The sequence below is a fragment of the Pinus tabuliformis genome, chromosome 5_1 (assembly GCF_031772625.1).
Source record: "Pinus tabuliformis cultivar Carrire ecotype Pingquan chromosome 5_1, CPIR1, whole genome shotgun sequence".
Classification (NCBI taxonomy): Eukaryota; Viridiplantae; Streptophyta; class Pinopsida; order Pinales; family Pinaceae; genus Pinus; species Pinus tabuliformis.
The window spans coordinates 304,848,036-304,869,457 of NC_142305.1; the positions used below are offsets into that span (position 1 = coordinate 304,848,036).

The following is a 21,422-nucleotide window of genomic DNA, read 5'->3' on the forward strand; positions in this document are numbered from 1 at the left end:
CATTTGTTTATGATTACCTCCTATAGCCAAGCGACTCAAATAGTGAGGAATCAGAATATTAGTTGATGTAGTATGATTTAGTTTACTTTTCTGCAAGTTAGTGATTAGATTACTCATGTCATGAAATATGAATGCGTAGTTTAATCTTAGTTTCATTTTATGCAATTTCATTTCCTGCAATTTAGATATCAAATTACTCAATTTGTTTATGATTACCTCCTATAGCCAGAGCGAGTCAAGAGGTGAGGGGTCAGAATATGAGTTGAAGTAGTGTGATTTAGTTTGATTTGCTTACAGTCTTTGAATTGCTTTGAGTTCGGTTTTTATTTTATTTTTATACAGCAATAAGGATACTGGGATTCATTGTCACTAGCTCACTGTTTTGGTACATTTTAATTTTCTTTTAGGAATTGATTTCATTACAGCAAGTTTTGAAACCTTTTTGAGAACTTTAAAGTTTGGAACATCATTGTAGAATTCACCATTGCCATCCATACTTGACTTTCAATTTTGCCATCTCACACTAGGGAATCAACATAAGATAAACCCAAAAACAAACCAAAAACTCAGAAACGACAAATAAATAAGAAATCGATTATCTTGCATATACAATGAACTTCACTTCAGCAGTTTACGACTCTCAGATTGACATTTTAAAAAGCAATTTAGGACACACTAAATTGACCAAACATTCAGTTCATCTCCTGATGATTGTTCACATTCCTAATTTAATTATTTACATAAATTCACCCAATCGTGAGGATTAGGTGTCAACATTCCCCCCCTTAATCTGAAGGGATGTTGGTGAGTCCAAGCATCGTTTTGAATCTTTCAAGCTTTTCTCTTCCAAACACTTTGGTTAAGATGTCTGCAATTTGCTCATTTGTGGAACAATGACGGAGATGGATTATTTTGGCCTCAACATGATGTTGGATCAGATGATATTTAGTATTGATGTGCTTTGTTCGATCATGGAAATTTGGGTTCTTGCCCAACTTTATTGCAGAGGTGTTGTCAATCATGAGTGGAGTTGATTGTACTTGTTTTACCTGCAAATCTTCAAGAATTTTCCTGAGCCACACAATTTCTTTTGTTGCTTCAGCTGCTGCCACGTACGTGCTTCTGTTGTGGAATCTGCTGGCACTGATTTTTTGCGTGATCTCCAAGAGACAACTCCTAATCCAAGACTCATAACATATCCTGAAGTAGATACCCCAGTTTCTTTGTCTCCATCGAAGTCTGAATCAGAGTATCTGATCAAACTGAAGTCATCCACCTGTGTGTACTTGATTTCAAAGTCTTGAGTTCCCTTCAAGTACTTTAGAACTCTTTTTGCAGCAGACCAATGTCCCTCACATGGCTTTTGCATAAACCTAGAGAGGATTCCAATAGCAAATGAAATGACTGGTCTGGTAGTAGTTAGGTAGTTGAGACTTCCTACAAGTTGTCTATACTTTGTTGCATCCTCAAATTCCTTTCCTTCAACAGATGTGAGCTTTAAGTTTTGTTCCATTGTAGTAGTAAGAGGATTGCACTCTTTCATGCCAAACCTGCTCAACAAATCTCCAATGTATTTCTTTTGAGAAAGAAATATGGACTTTGGATGTTGGGTTACTTCAATGCCAAGATAGTAATGAACATAGCCCAAATCAGTCATTTCAAAACTTTTCGCCAATTCCATCTTTATGGATGCAATGTAGCTTTCATTGTTCCCTATCATTAAAATATCATCTACATATACCACAAGATATACAACTTTTTTGCCAACTTTCTTGACAAATAAAGTTGCATCATCAAGATCAAAATGATTGAAATTGAGTTTCAGAAGATGCTCAGTTATTTTTTCATACCAGGCTCGCGGTGCTTGTTTGAGGCCATACAAGGACTTCACAAGTTTGCATACTTTATGTTCATGTCCTTTCATAGCAAATCCTTCAGGCTGGGACATAAAACATTCTCTTTTAGATCTCCATTCAAGAAGGCAGTTTTTACATCCATTTGATGGACTTTCCAACCGTTTTGAGCTGCTAGTGCAAAGAGTGTCTGGATGGTGGCCCATTTTGTTGTGGGGGCAAAAGTTTCCTCATAATCGACCCCTTCCTTCTGTGCAAAACCTTTTGCCACAAGCCTAGATTTGTGCTTGTCAAGTGAGCTATCAGCTTTGTACTTGTTCTTGTAGACCCACTTGCAGCCAATTGGTTTGGTTCCAAATGGAGGATCAACTAGCTTCCAAGTGTCGTTCTTTTTTAGGGCATCATACCCATTTTGCATCGATTCTTTCCATTCATCATGAGAAGCAGCTTCTTTGAAGGAAGTTGGTTCAAAATCTGTAGACAAGTTCAATTCACAATCATAAGAAACATCCATATCAATAGGTGAATTAGAGTCATCTACATGACCTCCATTTTGTCGGTTTGAATTTCTGGTTCCTATTTTTCCAATTTCATCAGGTTGAACACTTTCAATTGTCTTCGTCAGTCACTTTGGGGGACCTTTCTGAGATGGTCTGGGCTGCTCTGTTGATTGAGTTGGTACTGAATCAAGATTAAGTCTCCCAATTCTATCAATTACATCACTTAAAGCATCATCCGTTGTTGGAGTTTCATGCGGGGGAGAGTGTTCTTCAGAAGAAGATTCCACATGTTGATCTAGAATAGGAATCCCCCCTTCAAGATGTGGAATCTAATTATCAAATTCTTGAAATGATTTTGTTTTTGTGAATCTATCCAAGCGATCAAGTTGCCGCTCAACAACATTGTCAGATTTGGATGATTCAAGAAAAATTACATCTCTAGATACAACAAACTCTTTATTTAATTCATCATAGAGGCGGTATGCTTTGGAGGTGTTTGAATACCCCAGGAAGATACACTTACGACTTCTAGCACCAAGTTTGTTTCTATGTACCTTTGGTATCAAAGCATAACAGGTGGAACCAAAGACCCTGAGATGTTTTACCGAAGGAACATGTCCATACCACAATTCATAAGGAGTCTTGTTTCTTATAGCATTAGATGGACATCTATTCTTTATATATGCAGCACATAGAACAGCATCAGCCCAAAATGTTATCTTTACATTTTTGAAGAAAAGCATGGATCGTACCATATTCAAGATTGTTCTATTCATTCTTTCAGCTACACCATTTTGTTGGGGATTATAAGGCACAGTTGTTTGATGTTTGATCCCATGTTGGCGAAGATAGTTTTCAAATTCATTTTATGTGTATTATTTTCCATTATCAGTGCAAATAGACCCAATATGAGATTGTGCATCATTTTCAATCCATTTATGAAAATTCTTGAATGTTTGAAAAGCATCAGATTTGTTCTTCAATAAATAAACCCAACACATTATGGTGTAGTCATCAATAAATGTCATGATATATTTATTTCCATTCGCAGAAGGAACATGCATTGGACCACATAAATCTAAATGAATGAGTTCAAGTTTCCTATGTGCTCTTGAATGTGAATCATGAAAAGACTGTTTGCTATGATTTCCTAGAATGCAAGCATCACATTGCTTAAGTTTTCTAGGAATTGTAGGCAAACTAGCAACACCATTTTTCTTCAATAAGCGGAGACTATCATAGTTCAAATGTCCAAATCTAGCATGCCATAACAAACTTGATGGAAGTGTACCTTCCTCATGATGAGAATTGTATGAGAAATGTTGTGCATGAGCAGATGTTCCTTGCAGTTTGAGAAGCCTTTCTTCTTATATTCCCCTCATGACAAGTGAGTGGTCAGATGCTTTTCTTACCTCAAGCTTGCCATCAAACATATGAATGGAGTGACCTTGCTGGCGGATGTGGACCAAGGACAACAAGTTTCTCATGAGCTGTGGGAGATATAGAACATGATCCAGAAGAAAGTTTGGAAGACCAGGCAGTTTAAGTCTGATTGTGCCAAGCCCTGATGGCTTGATTTTTTATTGATCTGCAAAGTATACTGCTCCATCAACATTTTCAGTGAAATCTTCAAAAAAATCTTTTCTATGAGTCATGTGGAAATTTGCTCCTGAATCAAGCAACCAATCATTTTTCCATGAAGCAAGTGAAGCATTAAACAAATCTTCATTTACTCCAATGTTACATTGTGCCTCAACATAGTGAGAGGATTCAGGTGCTTTACCTTTGTCTGTATCATCAGCTTTAACTTTCTGTTGGTTTATTTTCTGCTCAATTTTGTCCCATGGTAGCTTGCATGTAGAGGCATCATGTGATCCATTTCTTTTGTAGCGAATGCAGTGCAGATCTACCTTTTCTCCTTGAGAATGTTTTCCCCCCCTACCTCTGAAATATCTTCCTCTTCCTCTTCCTCTTCGTCCACCTCTTCCTCTTGTAGAATCTTGAGCAGGATGCTTTTCTTTATGAGCAAGGCACACAGTCTCTTCAGAACATTCAGGGGTTGTCTTCTTTCCAAAAGCTTTCTCTCTTTCAGCAAAATTTTTCACAAGAGAGTCAAAGGTTATATCTTTGAGATTTCCATTTGCTTGCAATGACTCAAGATAATTGGAATAAGTAGGATAAAGTTCCTTGAGAAAAGCAATAAGAGGAATATCCAGCTCAACCTTAGTGGAATTGATATCATGCATTATAGACTTTACTTCAGATGCAAGAGCAAGAGGATCATTATTTTGCAGTTCAAGAGTGAAGAGTTTAATCATTAGTTGAAAAACTTCAAGTGCAGAATGTGAGTCATAGATTTCTTTAAGCTTTTGTAAAGCTTCAAAGGCAGTTGAATATGACGAAATATGGCGACTCACCTCTTCATTTACAGATGCTACGATTAATGCATAAGCTTTGTTGTTCTTGTTTTCCCAAATGACGAGTTATTTATCCGAGGTAGGTTGCACTGGGTCATTGTCTCCTTCTCCGACACACACTCCTTTCCACAACTCATTGAAGATGAGGTTGTGTTTTATCATCCAAGACCATTCAGGGTAGTTCTCCTTTTCGGTGAGAACTATTCCTACGATGGATATGATTGAATGCATTCTATAAAAAGAAACTTTTGTTGATAGAAAAAAATACTTCTGCCAATATACAGTAAAAATGTTGGGTCCCTATAATACTAGTGATTACCCCATTACTATTGTAGTTATGCCCCTTATTTATATTGTTGTGCCCATATTACCCCCATATTGTTATTTCTGTGCCCCATAGAATCCCTCTATTGTTATTTTTGTGGCTTTATATTATTATTGTTAGGTCGGTTGGATTATATTGTGACTCCCTAGACTCCTATATATAGAAAGGAGGTTTTGTCATTTGTATCATCCAAGAATTGTTCATTTATGTAATGTAAAGGAGGTTTCCCCCTCGAAGAGGCTGAATTCTAAGGCGTTGATCTATCTTTTCTATCTTTTCTTGAGCTGGTTTCATAACATTTGGTATCAGAGCTTTGGATTCTAGGGTTTTGCAGCTCCAAACAGGTCATCGTGGCATTTTCGCTATAACTTTTTTTCTATGACGTTTCAGAAGTCACAAACAAAACAAATTTGATAAGAAATTGCATTGAACCTTGGGTCAAAATTTCAGAGCTTTTTGCTCGATATTTACAGAGATATGATCTGAGGAAGTTGGTCTTTTTGCAGACTCCTGAATTACATTCAAAACAGGTGACCTGGGGAAAATCGTCATAACTTTCTCTCTGGGGATCGGATTGAAATTTCGTAAGAAGGTACAAAAAGAGGACGGATTGCAGTTTCTTGTGTGTGTGTTTCAGATTCAAAGGTTGAAACAGTGACTCGTGGCACGTCGTACAAGTTCGCTCTACTGAACTAGTCTAAAAACAAGTCACTGTGGGAGATTTCACATAACTCTTCCTTGGAGAATCCAATTTGGCTCAGACTTGTGGCATTGGAAAGAGGACGCAGAAGGCTACTACAAGTAGCAATTTCAGAATTGGATGATCCGAAATTACAGAGATACATCAGATTCAATATCAGGCTTCTATAAAGTGAAAAAAGGTGTGTAGTTTTTTTTTTTTAATTTTTGTGTAAGCTTGGTTTAACGGAATTCAAAGGGCATAGTAAAGCATTATTATCGGTAACTGATGCCCCGAGGAAAGAAAATGCAAACACCTAGTAAGGAACCTGAAAGCTCTAGCATGACTCATGAAGAAGAGGAAGAAATGCTACATGATATATCAAAATTACAAGAACAAGTGCAACAAATGTCACGCTCACAAAAGCTAACAGAAGCTAAGATAAGTGGCGTGGAATCTAAGATAAATGGCATGGAATCTAAGATAAATGGCGTGGAATCTAAGATAAAGGGCATGGAAGCTAAGATGGATGATTCGAAGACAGATTTGAAGAGAGACATGGCAGATTTTAAGATAGATATGAAGACAGACATGGAAGAATTGAAGAAGTTGCTACAAGAAAGGGTCACTAATGGTGAAAAGGTAGTAAAGGAAACTCATGATGAGAAAAAAAGAAATGTTAATCATGATTCCATAGACGCTAATGTTGGATCGAAGAATCACCATATTCCAAAAATCGATATGAGGAAGTTTGATGGCAAGGATCCCGCCACATGGATATTACAGATGGAGCAATTCTTCGATCTCAATAATGTGCAAAACGCACAAAAGGTACGTATGGCAACTGTATATTTGGAACCAAATCAGTTTGTATGGTATCAATGGCTTTGCTCTCGTAAACAATTTATCACTTGGGCAATTTTTACGGAAGAATTGATAGCACATTATGAGATACAAAAAGCAACACTTTTTTTAGCCAATTGATAAGTCTCAAACAAAAGGGTTCAGTAATGGAGCACATTGAGGAGTTCCAAAAATTGAACATAAGGGTAAAAGATATTCCAGAGGAGCATAGGATTGATGTGTTCATAGGGTCTTTAAAGGATAATATCCAACATGATGTTCGCCTTTGGGAACCTGATTCATTAGAGAAGGCATTCAGGTTAGCAAGAAAAATGGAAAGCAAAATTATGGCAACCAGGAAGCATACCACTCACAACTATAAAGACGGAAGTGTTGTTGCCCCTAGTCTTCCACAACCTATAAGGTTGACACCACAACAATTGGAAGAAAAAAGAGCAAAAGGGCTTTGTTACAGTTGTGATAGCAAATACACTAAAGGTCATAAGTGTGCTGAGAAGAAATTATTCTACATAGATTGTGAAGAGGAAGAAGAAAAGGAGCAAGAAAGGTCAAAAGAAGAAGATATACTTCAGGAACAAAGCCTAGATGAAGAACAAATAAATCCGACCATATCTTGTAATGCATTGGCGGGAATTACCACTCCTCAAACCATCAAGATAGAAGGACAAATCAAGAAGAAAAAGGTAATAGTGTTGATTGATTCAGGAAGCACCCACAATTTTATTCATTGTAGGGTAGCAAAAGAATTGAATTGCTTCCTATATCCAGCACCAGAGTGTCAAGTGATGATTGCAAATGGAGGAACAATAAATTGCTCTGGAAAGTGCCATAATATCAAGCTATCCATGGGAGAATATGTATTGACTAGCCCAATGCTTTCCATTCCAATGGGAGGTGCTGATGTTGTACTAGGAGTCCAATGGCTACAATCCTTGGGTACAATAGCTTTTAATTTTCAAGAACTTTTCATCAAATTTTCTATGGAAGGAAAGGAAGTTGAATTAAGGGGTATTGCAGGGAAACCAGGAAAGATAATCAGCTCTAATGGTATGACAAAGCTTCTAAAAAAGGAGCAAAGAGGTGTAATTGCACAATTATGTTCGCTAGATGTTTCCACATTGGAATCATCTATTTCTCCAGATCTCCAAAAAGTCCTGGACAATCATTCCAAGGTATTTGAGACTCCCAAGGGTCTCCCACCTATGCGTGATCATGATCATGCTATTCATCTGATTCCAGGAAGTGTTCCTCCAAACATCAGGCCGTACAGATATCCCTATGTCCAAAAAAGTGAAATTGAACGTATGGTTGCAGAAATGCTAGAGGCTGGTATAATTCAACCGAGTCAAAGTTCTTTCTCAGCTCCAGTAGTATTGGTGCACAAGAAGGATGGATCATGGCGCATGTGTCCGGATTATAGGGAGCTCAACAAGCTCACTATTAAAGATAAGTTCCCCATTCCTGTTATTGATGAATTACTGGATGAATTGCATGGATCAATTTACTTCACCAAGTTGGATCTTCGTTCGGGATATCATCAAATCAGAATGAAGATTGAAGACATTCCGAAAACGGCATTTAGAACTCATGAGGGTCATTATGAATTTTTGGTCATGCCTTTTGGCCTTACCAATGCACCTTCAACATTTCAAGGTTTGATGAATTCAATTTTCAAACCATTCCTTAGAAAATTTGTGTTAGTATTTTTTGATGATATACTAATCTACAGCAAGTCTTGGAAGGATCATGTTGAACATGTTGACAGGGTGCTACAACTATTGGAGGAGAAACAATTATATGCAAAAAGATCCAAATGTTTCTTTGGAGTCCAGGAGGTGGAATATTTGGGTCATATTGTATCTCATGAAGGAGTTAAGGTAGACCCTAGCAAAATTAAAGCCATTAAGGAATGGAAAATCCCCACATCCATAAAGCATCTGCGAGGATTTCTTGGGTTGACAGGGTATTATCGCAAGTTTGTTAAGAATTATGGGAGAATAGCAGCACCTCTAACAACATTATTGAAGAAAGATTCATTTTCATGGACTCCGGAAGCAACAAAGGCCTTTGAACATCTTAAAGAGGCAATGTGCCAAGCACCGGTCTTAGCTACACCGGACTTCACAAAAACCTTTATTGTGGAATGTGATGCTTCAGGAAATGGAATTGGTGTTGTTCTAATGCAAGATGAAAGACCCATTGCTTTTGAAAGTCGTCCAATCAAGGGAAAGTTTTTAAGCAAAGCTATTTATGAGAAGGAAATGTTGGCAATACTCCATGCACTTAAGAAATGGCGACCCTACCTAATGGGAAGACACTTCAAGGTAAAAACGGATCATGATAGCCTTAAATACTTTTTAGAACAAAGATTATCCTCTGAAGAGCAACAAAAGTGGGTCACAAAGATGTTGGGTTATGACTTTGAAATCATCTACAAAAAAGGGAAGCAAAATGTGGTGGCAGATGCACTCTCAAGAAAGGATGAGGATGTGGAAGCATTGTTGTGTGCCATTTCTATTATCCAACCAGATTGGATAAACGAAGCAAGGGAGGAATGGAAGAATGACGAAGAAGTGTGGGCACTTATTCGAAAGCTACAACAAGATTCCAGTACTTCTGATACATTTAGCTGGCAAAATGATTCGTTATGGTACAAAGATCGCTTATACCTCTGTAAGAATTCCCAGCTAAAACAAAAGATTCTTATGGAATTGCACACTTCTCCCTTAGGAGGGCACTCAGGATTTTTAAAAACTTACCACAGGGTTAAGAAGGAATTTTTTTGGGATGGCCTTAAATCAGATATTCAAAAGTTTGTGGGGGAATGTTTGGTTTGCCAGCAAAATAAAGTTGAAACAATTAAGACACCGGGTCTATTACAACCTTTATCCATTCCAAGCCAACGTTGGGAGGAGGTTTCAATGGATTTTATCACAGGTTTACCCAAGTCTGAGGGAAAGAGTGTCATCATGGTGGTAGTTGACAGACTTACCAAGTATGCACACTTTTGTGCATTATCACATCCATTTAAAGCCAGTACAGTTTCTACTGCATTTATGGAAACAATTCAAAAGCTACATGGAAACCCAAAGATTATTGTAAGTGACAGAGATCCCATTTTCACTGGAAATTTTTGGACAAAATTATTTTCTTGTCTTGGTACTCAGTTAGCTCATAGCTCATCTTATCATCCTCAATCTGATGGGCAAACTGAGATAGTAAACAAATGTTTGGAAGGATATCTTCGTTGCTTTGTATCTGATAAACAGACACAATGGGTCAAATGGTTGCCTCTGGCTGAATGGTGGTATAACACTTCCTTCCATACAGCAACAAAAATGACCCCATTTATGGCACTTTATGGGTATCAACCACCATCCATCACATCATATTTAAGAGAAAATTCTAAGGTTCAGGCAGTGGAACATCACATCGAACATCAACAACAAGTCCTCCAACTCTTAAAGGATAACCTCGTGTTGGCACAAAATAGAATGAAACAACAGGCAGATCAACATCGCAGTGAAAGAAGTTTTGATGTAGGTGATTGGGTATTCCTACGGCTACAACCATATAAGCAAATGTCCCTAAAGCAAGCTAAGAAGGATAATAAATTATCACCAAAGTATTATGGTCCGTACAAGGTGTTGCAAAAGATTGGTACTATGGCATACAAATTGGAGCTTCCTGCAGCTTCTCGATTGCACCCAGTTTTCCATGTTTCATGTTTAAAGAAGGTTATAGGTGACAAGCTCCCAATTCAAACAATATTGCCAAACTTGATGAGGAAGGAAAAATTATATTGGAACCGGAAGCAGTCACAGAAACAAGAACTCGACAGCTACGAAATCGATCAATTTCAGAGTATCTTATCAAGTGGAAGAACTTATCCGCTGAAGATTCCACATGGGAGGATGAGAATTTTATGCAAAAGTATCCAGAACTACTCAAGCGTTGAGGACAACACTTTTTTGAAGGAGAGGGGCATGTTGGGTCCCTATAATACTAGTGATTACCCCATTACTATTGTAGTTATGCCCCTTATTTATATTGTTGTGCCCCTATTACCCCCATATTGTTATTTCTGTTCCCCATAGAATCCCTCTATTGTTATTTTTGTGGATTTATATTATTATTGTTAGGTCGGCTGGATTATATTGTGACTCCCTAGACTCCTATATATAGAAAGGAGGTTTTGTCATTTGTATCATCTAAAAATTGTTCATTTATGTAATGTAAAGGAGGATGCCCTCTCGAAGAGGCTGAATTCTAAGGCGTTGATCTATCTTTTCTATCTTTTCTTGAGCTGGTTTCATAACAAAAAATGTACTCAAAAGGGCATTCTCAAAGGGTATTATCGTCCACTAAAACTTATAACATAAGGTTTTCATGTACCCATTGAATCACTGTCATCACAACTTCAATGCACGGAAAGAAAATGACTTTCACAAATATACACAGCTACCAATAAAAATATTCAATGCATGTGCTGTATACAGCCTCTTTTTAAAAAGGGCTCAATGCATCATGGACGTTCTACCTTCACCAAATATTCTGCTACAAATGTTGTCACCGTTCAAATGTATGACCAGCGTTCAAATATTACAACAAGCAGCAATACAATACCCCAACGCAATAGAAATACGACCCCTTTAACACAAAAAATAAACGCTCTAGAACTCAACGCTAGCTATCATAGCATGGAGTTCAATTTTGCAGTGCGCTAGGCCAGCAGCTTGAACTATGGAGCCATCGAATCCAAGGAGAATCCGCTACAAGCACCAAACCCAACGCACACACTAACTACCGAGCGAGAAACCCATGAGTGTATACATAATTAGGTACGATGAGTATATGAAGCCATCGAATTCAAGGAGAATCCACTACAGTAAAACAACCGAGAATAAGAAGCTGAATCATTTAGTATGAAAAACCTGAGCCGCGATTTAGATAATTTTCATTGAGCAGAACAACATAAACGTATTCAGTGAGTAGCCATCGTGCCATTCGGTTGGTGAGGAAGAAGGGCCGCTGCCAAATTCGCAATTAACATTTGTTAATTATCACCATTAATCTCAGGAGCTCATCAACATGAGAACCAGGCATTCGCGTCGAATTCTTCTTGGTATGTGGAGGCTCAATGGGCGTGTCGCGTGGAGTTTCAGGTGACAATGGTGCGTTTCGCTGCTCCTTGGGGTATGGAGTGTCGCGTCTCGCGGCTACTGGAGTTCGGGCGGAATCCGCACGGGACTCTGCCGCCAACCATGTCAGGCCACCACGGCAGAGGCAGCGCTGGTGCGCCAGAGAGCGTTATGGACAGAGGCAGCGCTGGTGCGCCAGAGAGCATTATGGACAGATGCGTTATGGACAGAGGCAGCGCTGGTGCGCCAGAGAGCGTTATGTCAGGACAGAGGGGATATGGCAGACAAAGGAGTTACAGGAGCATAAGAGCTAAAACAAGGAGTCGGCTTTGATACCATGTCAGGCCAGGCAATAACTCCATTATGCAGAAAAAATAATTCGTATTATTCCATCAGGTATGTTATTGTTATACAAAAGGGTGTGATTGTTCAGTTCATCTCCTGATGACCGTTCACATTCCTAATTTAATTATTTACATAAATTCACCCAATCGTGAGGATTAGGTGTCAACAAAGATTGGTGTCGTGTCCAGCTTCTAAATCTTGTTCTCCTCCATAGGTCTCTGATTTTCCTTGGGCTTGGCCATCCTAGGAGCCTCAAAGCCCTTTTGTATCATTTTATTTGCTTCTTTTCACTTCTTTACGTGCATCTCTTGTTTTTATTTATTTATATTTCTGCATTTAATATTAATGATTCCTTGTTGTAGGATTGAGTTAAATGGTTAATGTAAGTTCTTTTGCAAGATCAAAAGCATCATTTCATCCTTGGAAAATATTTGGAAGGTCATAGTAATCATTAAGCTACTTGGATTAGCTTTCTTATTCCCAAATCTAGATTTCTCGAACTCCTTTGTGACAAAGAATAGTAAATTTATGCCATTTTTTAGAGCATGGTAATGAACTTCAATTGAGTTAGTTCCACTTGCATTAGAGAAAAAAAAAATTTCTAGTTCATAACAAAAATTACCTCATTACATTTGAACTTGATTAGGTTAGGCATTTTATATATTTACTAGCTCACTAGTTCTTAAATTTCTAGATTTGTGACTAGTAATTTTCTGCTATTTTTTAGCATGGGTTAACAGATTTCTTTTTGAGTGATTCCACTTGGAATGGGGACCTAAGACATCCTAGTTAATAAAATAAATTTTCCCATAAAATTTGGATTTGATTTTCTTGGTCATTCGATGAATTATAATTTCATATAGTAAATCTATAACATCCTGTAGTAAATCAGGGGATCCTATAGGAAATCCTATAGCATCCTGTAGGAAAGCCTTTTTTGAGCCCAAATTGATAAAAATCATCATTGAAGTTGGGATTAGGCCTCTACTTGACCTCCATGCCATCAAGACCATTTTAACCCTCTTTCTTCACACTTGTCTCCCCTGCCAAAGATCAAGGAAAGATTAGCATTTGCATTTATAAAGCAAAAAGATTTAAAAAATGAGTTCTTTTATATTTACAAATGCACACAATAGTTAGTACTCTCTAGATCATATTTCATGCTCAGTTAGTTTAAATCATCATATGTAATAAATAGGGTTAAGCTAGGTTTTTTTTACATTTAGTTCATGATCTTTATGCAATTAGAATAGCTTTCTTTCATTGTACTTTCTTTCCTGCAATAGGTTAAGGTTCCATTTCGAACATTTAATTTTCTGCAACCAATTTAAGGTTTGACTTAAGTACATGCACTCCATCACATTATGACAATGAATGAAGGACACATTGTATGCTGCACATATAGTGTTGATACCTCTTAAGTTTGTACGAACCCCGGGTTGATAATTAAAGTCGGTAGCCTTAGGAGTTGCAGCATTCTTGTTGCAATACCAAGGCTCATCACTTTTTGACACCGTTGTCAGGGAGGTGTCAAAGTATGCCTTGTTTTCTTCCCTAGTTGATTCATTTCTTTTTACTTTTACAAGAACATATTTCATTTCATTTCAAAAGTAGAGAAGTGCATTGCATTAGTGTTTCCATTCAATTATAAAAACAAAAAAATCTCCAACACCAACCCACCCCCCCATTTGATTAGGTGGTGTAGTAAGAGCCACATCACCGTCCACTTTTGCAGGTAGAAGAAGAAGAATATGGCAAAGAATGTAGAATAAATGGATGGAGATGATCACAATGAGGAAGATCCTCTTGGATTTCCCGTTCAAGATATTGATGGTAGTGTGCACATGAAGAACATCCCTCCATCTTTTCTTCCAAATTTCATGGTCTAAGGTCAAAGGATCCAGAAACCTTTCTCTTTGAATTTGAAATTGTTTGTAGATCTTATGGTTACTTATTAAAAACTGAAAAACTGAGATTGTTTTCGACAACATTGAAAGATAGAGCTCTTAAATGGTTTATGAATTTAGGGACTAATTCAATAAGATCATGGAATGATATGCAAAAGATATTTATAGAAAAATATAAAGATCATGATCTTAAAGAATAAATATTTAGAATGAATCAAAGAGAAGATGAGAGCTTTGAGAATCTAATAGAGAGGTTCATCTATAATGTTAAGAGGGAAAAACTACATCATTTAGGATCCGACACACTAAAAACCATCTTACTTAGAACAATTAGGAATGAATGGATTAATATCTTAATCTCATGATTAGAGGTGATGTATACCAATTATCATTTGAATAAATTTGTGAAACATGCAAACACATATCAAGAGGAAAGCCAAGAGTAGGTAAATCAACATCAAGATCGGTAAGTCAAGCTAAACTTGGAAATTTTTTTGATGATTTTAAAACAGAAATTCTTAGCAATCTAACCAAATAAGTAGAAATGTTAAGAATGCAAGATGAAGAAAAAGAATATGTTTATATTTGTGTTGTCCATGCATAATCACGTGATGTTAAACATTTTCCATCATTACCAAGGTTGAAGGACGTTTACCAAGAGGACAATGGAGCAATTTAATTGCTAATGAAACTATGTTATGTAGCTCCAAGAGGACCATGGCAGCCTATTCAACCTAGTATAATGCAAGAACCTAATTCACAATTTCAAGCTTATGCACATCCATCTCAAAGTAATTTGAACACACCCTTTCCTTGGCAACATTGGCCATCTCAACCCCAAAACCAATCTTGGCAACAAGGTTTGCAAGGAAATTATGGGATCCATCCACAATATCCTCAATATTTTCCTCAATATCCTCCATACCTAACTCCATGTTATCCCTACCTTTCACGTCCAACACAACCACATCCATCTCAAATATCCACTCCCACTCAACTACCTATACTGCCATTTCCAAACCCACACATTAAAGTAGCTCAACCCACTTACAATGCTGAGGTACAACACTTCCAAACATATCCTCTTGATATCAATGGTATTGACCACATATCAGGAAGAGTATTGCAAAAAAGAGATTATCTTGATATCATTGAAGGACCACATCCAGAAGAAGAAGATTCAAATGAAAAGACCACATAATCATGGGTTGCACTTGATGAAGAGCAAAAATCAAAATCAGAGATCAAGAGATCTCTCTCATGGTTACCATCAAATCCTCCATGTATTCAAGAGATCAATCAAAAAAAGAGGAAGTCTTGAAGGTCATGGTATAAGAAGACATCCAAGATGATTCAAATCAGCAAGTGGACCAGAGGCATCACAACTATATTGAAATGTGGTTCCAGACAATCACTAAGTTGTAGCAATACTCTCTTCTTCAATTGTGCTTGATACCATCAAAGTCAAAGCATTTGATCACTCAAATTCAGGTACATGTCAAAGCATACATTTCAAGCCTGCACATAAGTTTTTCTTTCATCTAGATGTGCACATGGCTCCATTGGAATTATTCTTATACTTGAAAGTAATTTTGTTTTTCAAGTATAGTAGGGTAGAAAAAAAATGAAAAGTAAGAGAAAAATAAAAATCTCAAGTGAAAACCTCCTTGGAGGTGCCTCAAATTGGCTCATTGATTGAAAACCTCCATGAGGCAGTCAATGGGTTGGGAAAAAGAAAAAAGAGAAAAAAAAGAAAATAAAATATACTAGGTGAAAACCTCCTTTGAGGCACCTAGGCAAACCTACTAGTTGAGAACCTCGTTGAGGCAGCTAGTAGGCCTAGAAGAAGAAAAAAAAAGAGAAAAAATAAAAAATCATTGCTCCATGTATCTCTTTAATGAATGTAGGTGCTCTCCAACATCTATAAGGAACAAAAACAAGTTAGCACCATAAAAATAAAAAATAGGTCAAATCTAATCAAAAGAAGTCAAATTTTGACTTTCTCCTCCTTTGCTCAAATGCTCCAATAGGACCAAGTCCATGCCAAATCATCACCCTCATCTATTTCCACCATTCACCCATCATTCTCAAGTTTTTCCCATTTAGTTTGCTTGTTGTCCTAACAAACTACAGGAAGGCTTTATTTTAATACAGGAAACAAAATACATAGAGCAGAAATTTGTTTTTGTCATAACTTGAAAACCATGAATCCATTTTCTAAGATGTTTCAGGGGTAGATGCATATGGATGATGGTAACATACTCAAGAAATTTCAGCAAATTCCAGTGCACAGTGTTCGAGAAATCAACCTCCATCACTTACAACCATTTTTGCATTCTCTCGATATCCGTGCATCCATTTAAAAAAAAAATCATGGTGAGATGAATATGGACACTGGTAGCATGCCCAAGAAATTTTAGCAAATTCCAGTGCATGGTTTCCAAGAAATCAACCTCCATCACCTTCAACCATTTTTAGTTTTTTTGAGATCCGTGCATCCATTGACCAAAATTGTTTATAGGGAGGTGCATAATGATGATGGCAACATGTTGAGAAAGTTTCAGGCCAATACATTCTACTATTTGGGAGATATGGAAAAAACAAGTATGCTACAAGAGGTTGCCCTAAATTTTGAAAATATTGTTTGCAGGAGGAGGATCAGAGCAACAAGAGAGGATCAAAGGGGGCCTATACAGTTCATGTTTTGATTTCTCCATTCCACCTCCTTCATCATTCCATCATTCCCTCCATTTTTCTACTCATTTAGCTCAGTTTTCAAGGGTTCTATGTTTTCTACAGGATTCCCTAAAAACCTACAAGATCCTATAAGAGATCCTACAGGATACAGAATAACACCTACAGGATTGGTAGTGAGCAGTTTTAAAGGGAAAAAGCAGAGGTTGGCTTCATCAGACAGTGATAAGGAGACATATAAAACCCTCCACATCCATCAGAGAAACATGACAGGGTGATTTAACAAGAGGGAACCCACCAACACAATAAAGAATCATTAGCATCACCATCCAGTACTTGCACATCAAGGAAAAACATCATAGAAAAAAAGAAGAGAAAAACACATGCAGCAAATACAAGCAAGGACTTCACTCTCCAACAAACAACATCTACAAGAAGGTCGAGAAGAAGTTACAAGAGGAAATATGATGGAGAAATGGGTCAGATATTCTTTAGGAAGGTTGATATAGGTCCCCCAACACCTGCACATCAACATCAACTCAGCAGCAGCATGCATGTCTCTCCAACAACCATCAGGTAGGTACAGGTATGAAATATTATTGACTCTTCTCTTGAGCATATTATAGTTAGAGATTTTTTGTCAATGCATGAGAGATGAGGTTTTATAAGCTAAGGATGGGTCAGTAGTCTCAATCGCCTTCAACTAGTTAACTACAACTCGCTCCTTCACTCATGCATGTTGAAAAGTCAAATTATGAAGGGTGATGATTTCAAAGAATGAGGACAATAGTTAAAAGAAGAATTTTTTGCAAAGGCCAAGTCACCCCAACACTTCAAGCCCTCCATCCACTTCATATTCACTATCTATTCATCATTCATCCATTCCATTTCATTCTTGAAAAAAAACAAACAAACAAACAAAGCATCATCTCCATTTTCACAAACCTACACTACTCCCTTTAAGCCATGGCATCATCATCCTATCCCTCTTCATCATTTCTCATCACTCCCATACAGTTAGAAAACCCTGAAATAGGAGGAATAACAACTACAGGAAAACAAAATGTTGCTGCAAGAAGGAAGAAATGAACAAATTATGATAAACCCCAAGATAGCATAGCTTAAGAGAGACCTAATCAAAACAGAGAAATCCAAGGTCATTAGGCAGTCATCTAGGCCACAAGAGAGAAGAAGAAGGCAACAGAAGGAAATGAGGCATTCACCATCAAAACAAAATTCAAACTGTAGCGATGAAAAGATGTTTTCCAAGAGGTCTCCAATCTCTTTCTAGCTTTTGTCCAAACCTAAAAATGGGAAAAAGGCGTGGGAATCAAGTTGAGGGCCTATGCTAGGCTCGGAATATCATTTATGCTCAAAAAGGGTTTCATGTAGTTTTAATAGGGTTTCCTGTAAGTTTCCTGCAGTTTTGACAGGAATTACTACAAGATGTCCTAGTTCTCATCTAAAGGTAGTTTGAAGGTTTTAGAGGTGTCCAAATGGTGGAACAAGGTAGCAGAAGGTTGATAAGGATAGGAAGACCTAGCTAAACTGAAAAATATTCAAGAACCCATATTGAATAATGGCAAGAAAGCAAGCTAATGGTCTCAAGAAACAATATTTTTCTTTGCACAAATATCTTTTTGGGCTTGTCCTTGCAAAACTTACAGCCAAGATTCTTAATGCACAAGAGAGAGGCCACCAGGGCAATGGATGAGGCACAATGAGGTCACTAAGTTGCTCAGAGGATGAGCAACACTTTCAGCGGGGGGGTATGTTGGGCCTCTAAATTAGACATAAATTAAGGCCCATGCCTCTAAATTAAACATAAATTAAGGCCTATGACCATCCTTCAGCACATTAAACCTCTCTTCTTGCAATAGATAATGTATTTTTAACTTTAATGTATTCATTAGAAAGGTTTAAGAATAATTGCATATTTGTGCCTAATATTATTTATTTTTGTAGAATATTATGAGAATATTGGGCAGATTATGAAGATTTCGAGGAGGAGATAATTTAGAGACTTGCTCCCTACTACAGAAGGGTCAATAATATATAATAAACCAACAAGACATTATGGAATTATGGCATAGATTATGAAACTCCAATGATTGAGAAAATCTAGGAATGTGTTCCCTGCCATTTAATGCAGATTCCTAGTATTGGGGATCAGATCCACTAATCAAGGGATTTTGGTGGGGAAAGCTTCCTCCATTCATGGGGAATGAATCCTAATCATTTTGTATAAGTACCAAGTCAGATTTTCCTCTAGGGAGAGATTTCTATTAATGTTATTGTGGAGAGAACTCATATTTTTGCAGCTCCATTGTATTTTCTTGCAGGAATGTAATTGCATTGATGAAAATAATGAAGATTGGTGTCGTGTTCAGCTTCTAAATCTTGTTCTCCTCCACTTGTCTCTGAGTTTCCTTGGGCTTGGCCATCCTAGGAGCCTCAGAGCCTTTTTGTATCATTTTCTTTCCTACTTTTCACTTATTTACTTGCATCTCTTGTTTTTATTTCTTTCTACTTCTGCATTTAGTATTAATGATTTCTTGTTGTAGGATTGAGTTAAATGGTTAATGTAAGTTCTTTTGCAGAATCACAAACATCATTTCATCTTTGGAAAAGATTTAGAAGGTCATAGTAATCATTGAGCTACTTGGATTAGCTTTCTCATTCCCAAATCTAGATTTCTAGAACCCCTTTGTGGCAAAGAACAGTAAATTTATGCTATTTTTTAGAGCACGCTAACGAGATTCAGTCGAGTTAGTTCCACTTGCATTAGATCATAAAAAAAAAAAATCTAGTCCATAACAAAAATAACCCCATTGCATTTTCACTTTATTAGGTTAGACATTTTATAGATTTACTAGCTCACTAGGTCTCAAATTTCTAGATTTTCGACTAGTAATTTTCCGCTATTTTTTAACATGGGTTAATAGAGGTATTTTTGAGTGATTCCACTTGGAATGGGGATCTAAGACATCCTAATAATAACAAAATTTTTCCCATCCAATTTGGATTTGATTTTCTTGGTCATTCGATGAATTATAATTTCGTATAGTAAATCTGTAACATCCTGTAGTAAATCAGGGGATCCTATAGGAAATCCTGTAGCATCCTGTAGGAAAGCCTGTTTTGAGCCCGAATTGAGAAAAATAATCATTGAAGTTGGGATTAGGCCTCTACTTGACCTCCATGCCATCAAGACCATTTTAACCCTCTTGCTCCACACTTTTCTCCCCTGCCAAAGATCAAGGAAATATTAGCATTTGCATTTATAAAGCAAAAAGATTTTAAAAATGAGTTCTTTTATATTTACACATGCACATAGCAGTTAGTACTCTCTAGATCAGATTTCATGCTCAGTTAGTTTAAATCATCACATGTGATAAATAGGGTTAAGCTAGGTTTCTTTTACATTTAGTTCATGATCTTTATGCAATTAGAATAGGTTTCTTTCCTTGTACTTTCTTTCTTGCAATAGGTTAAGGTTCCATTTCAAACATTTCATTTTCTACAATCAGTTTAGGATTTGACTTCAGTACATGCACTCCATTATATCATGACAATAAAAGAAGGACACATTGTGTGCTGCACATATAGTTTCGATATCTCTTAAGTTTGTACGAACCCCGGGTCATTAATTAAAGTCAATGGCCTTGGGAGTTGCAGCATTCTTGTTACAATACTGAGGCTCATCACTACCATCCGATCCCAACAAGTGATCTTCATTTTATTTTTACTTTTCCGCTCAACTTGCACACTGTCCCACCATAGTGCAGCATGTTCTTTTAATCTAGTTACCGTGAAATCAAGTTTATTATCTTCAGTTACATTTTCACAGTGAAGATATTTTTCAATGGCGCTAATCCAGTCAATCAGTCCTTCAGGATTTAAGTTTCCCTTGTACATAGGCACTTCCAATCTCATCTTACTACTTAATCCCGCAATCATATTAACCATTTTCTCTTTTGGAGTTTCTTCTTCAACTTCAACTTCTTATTCTGAGGTTTCTTCTACTTCGTTGATGTCGCCAAAGTTGACATCTCTTCTTCGCGTTGTCTCCAATGCATTTAATATCATTCGGATATCTCTTACTTCATCAAGTCTTGGTTGGCCGTTGATCTTCCTCGACCTATTCCAACTCCCCTCCCCTGGTTTCTCTAGCTCTATGTGTCATCTTTATTTTTTTAATTAAAATAAAATACAATAACCCTTACAAATTATTTACTTAAAGTCTCCTTTAATAAGTGACCAAAACACCTTCTTTTTGGAAACAAAAAAAATATTTCGAAGTGCTTTTATAATCCACTCATTAAAGAAAATATTATATAAAACACTTTTCCATGCATTAATAAACATATGCACGTTAATTCCTCCGCCTTTACAATACACTGTAATATTTTAATAATTTGTATGGAGTTCTTTTTAAAATAGTAACTTTTCTTTTTGAAAATTAATTCATGCTTTTACGAAGGCTCTCTTTCCTCGGCCTTCCCACACGGGCCTAAGCACGGTTTCATAACACTCTCACAACGCTTCAAATTTTACTTCGAGTTCCTCAAATGATATCTCACACAGGTCTCAATGCTGGTCTCCACATGCAAATCTCCACACTACATAGGTAACAACACAAATTTCCACAGGTTTCATGCTTCAGATCATAATTTTTTTATCAACACTCCAGATCT

The 21,422-nt window shown here is 37.0% G+C and overlaps 1 pseudogene; it reads right to left on the reverse strand.

Moving 5' to 3' along the window:
* The window catches only part of LOC149164581 (protein ELF4-LIKE 4 pseudogene), a 37,818-nt pseudogene extending 17,124 nt beyond the window's left edge, over positions 1–20,694 (reverse strand).
* Positions 20,695–21,422: the final 728 nt, after the last annotated feature.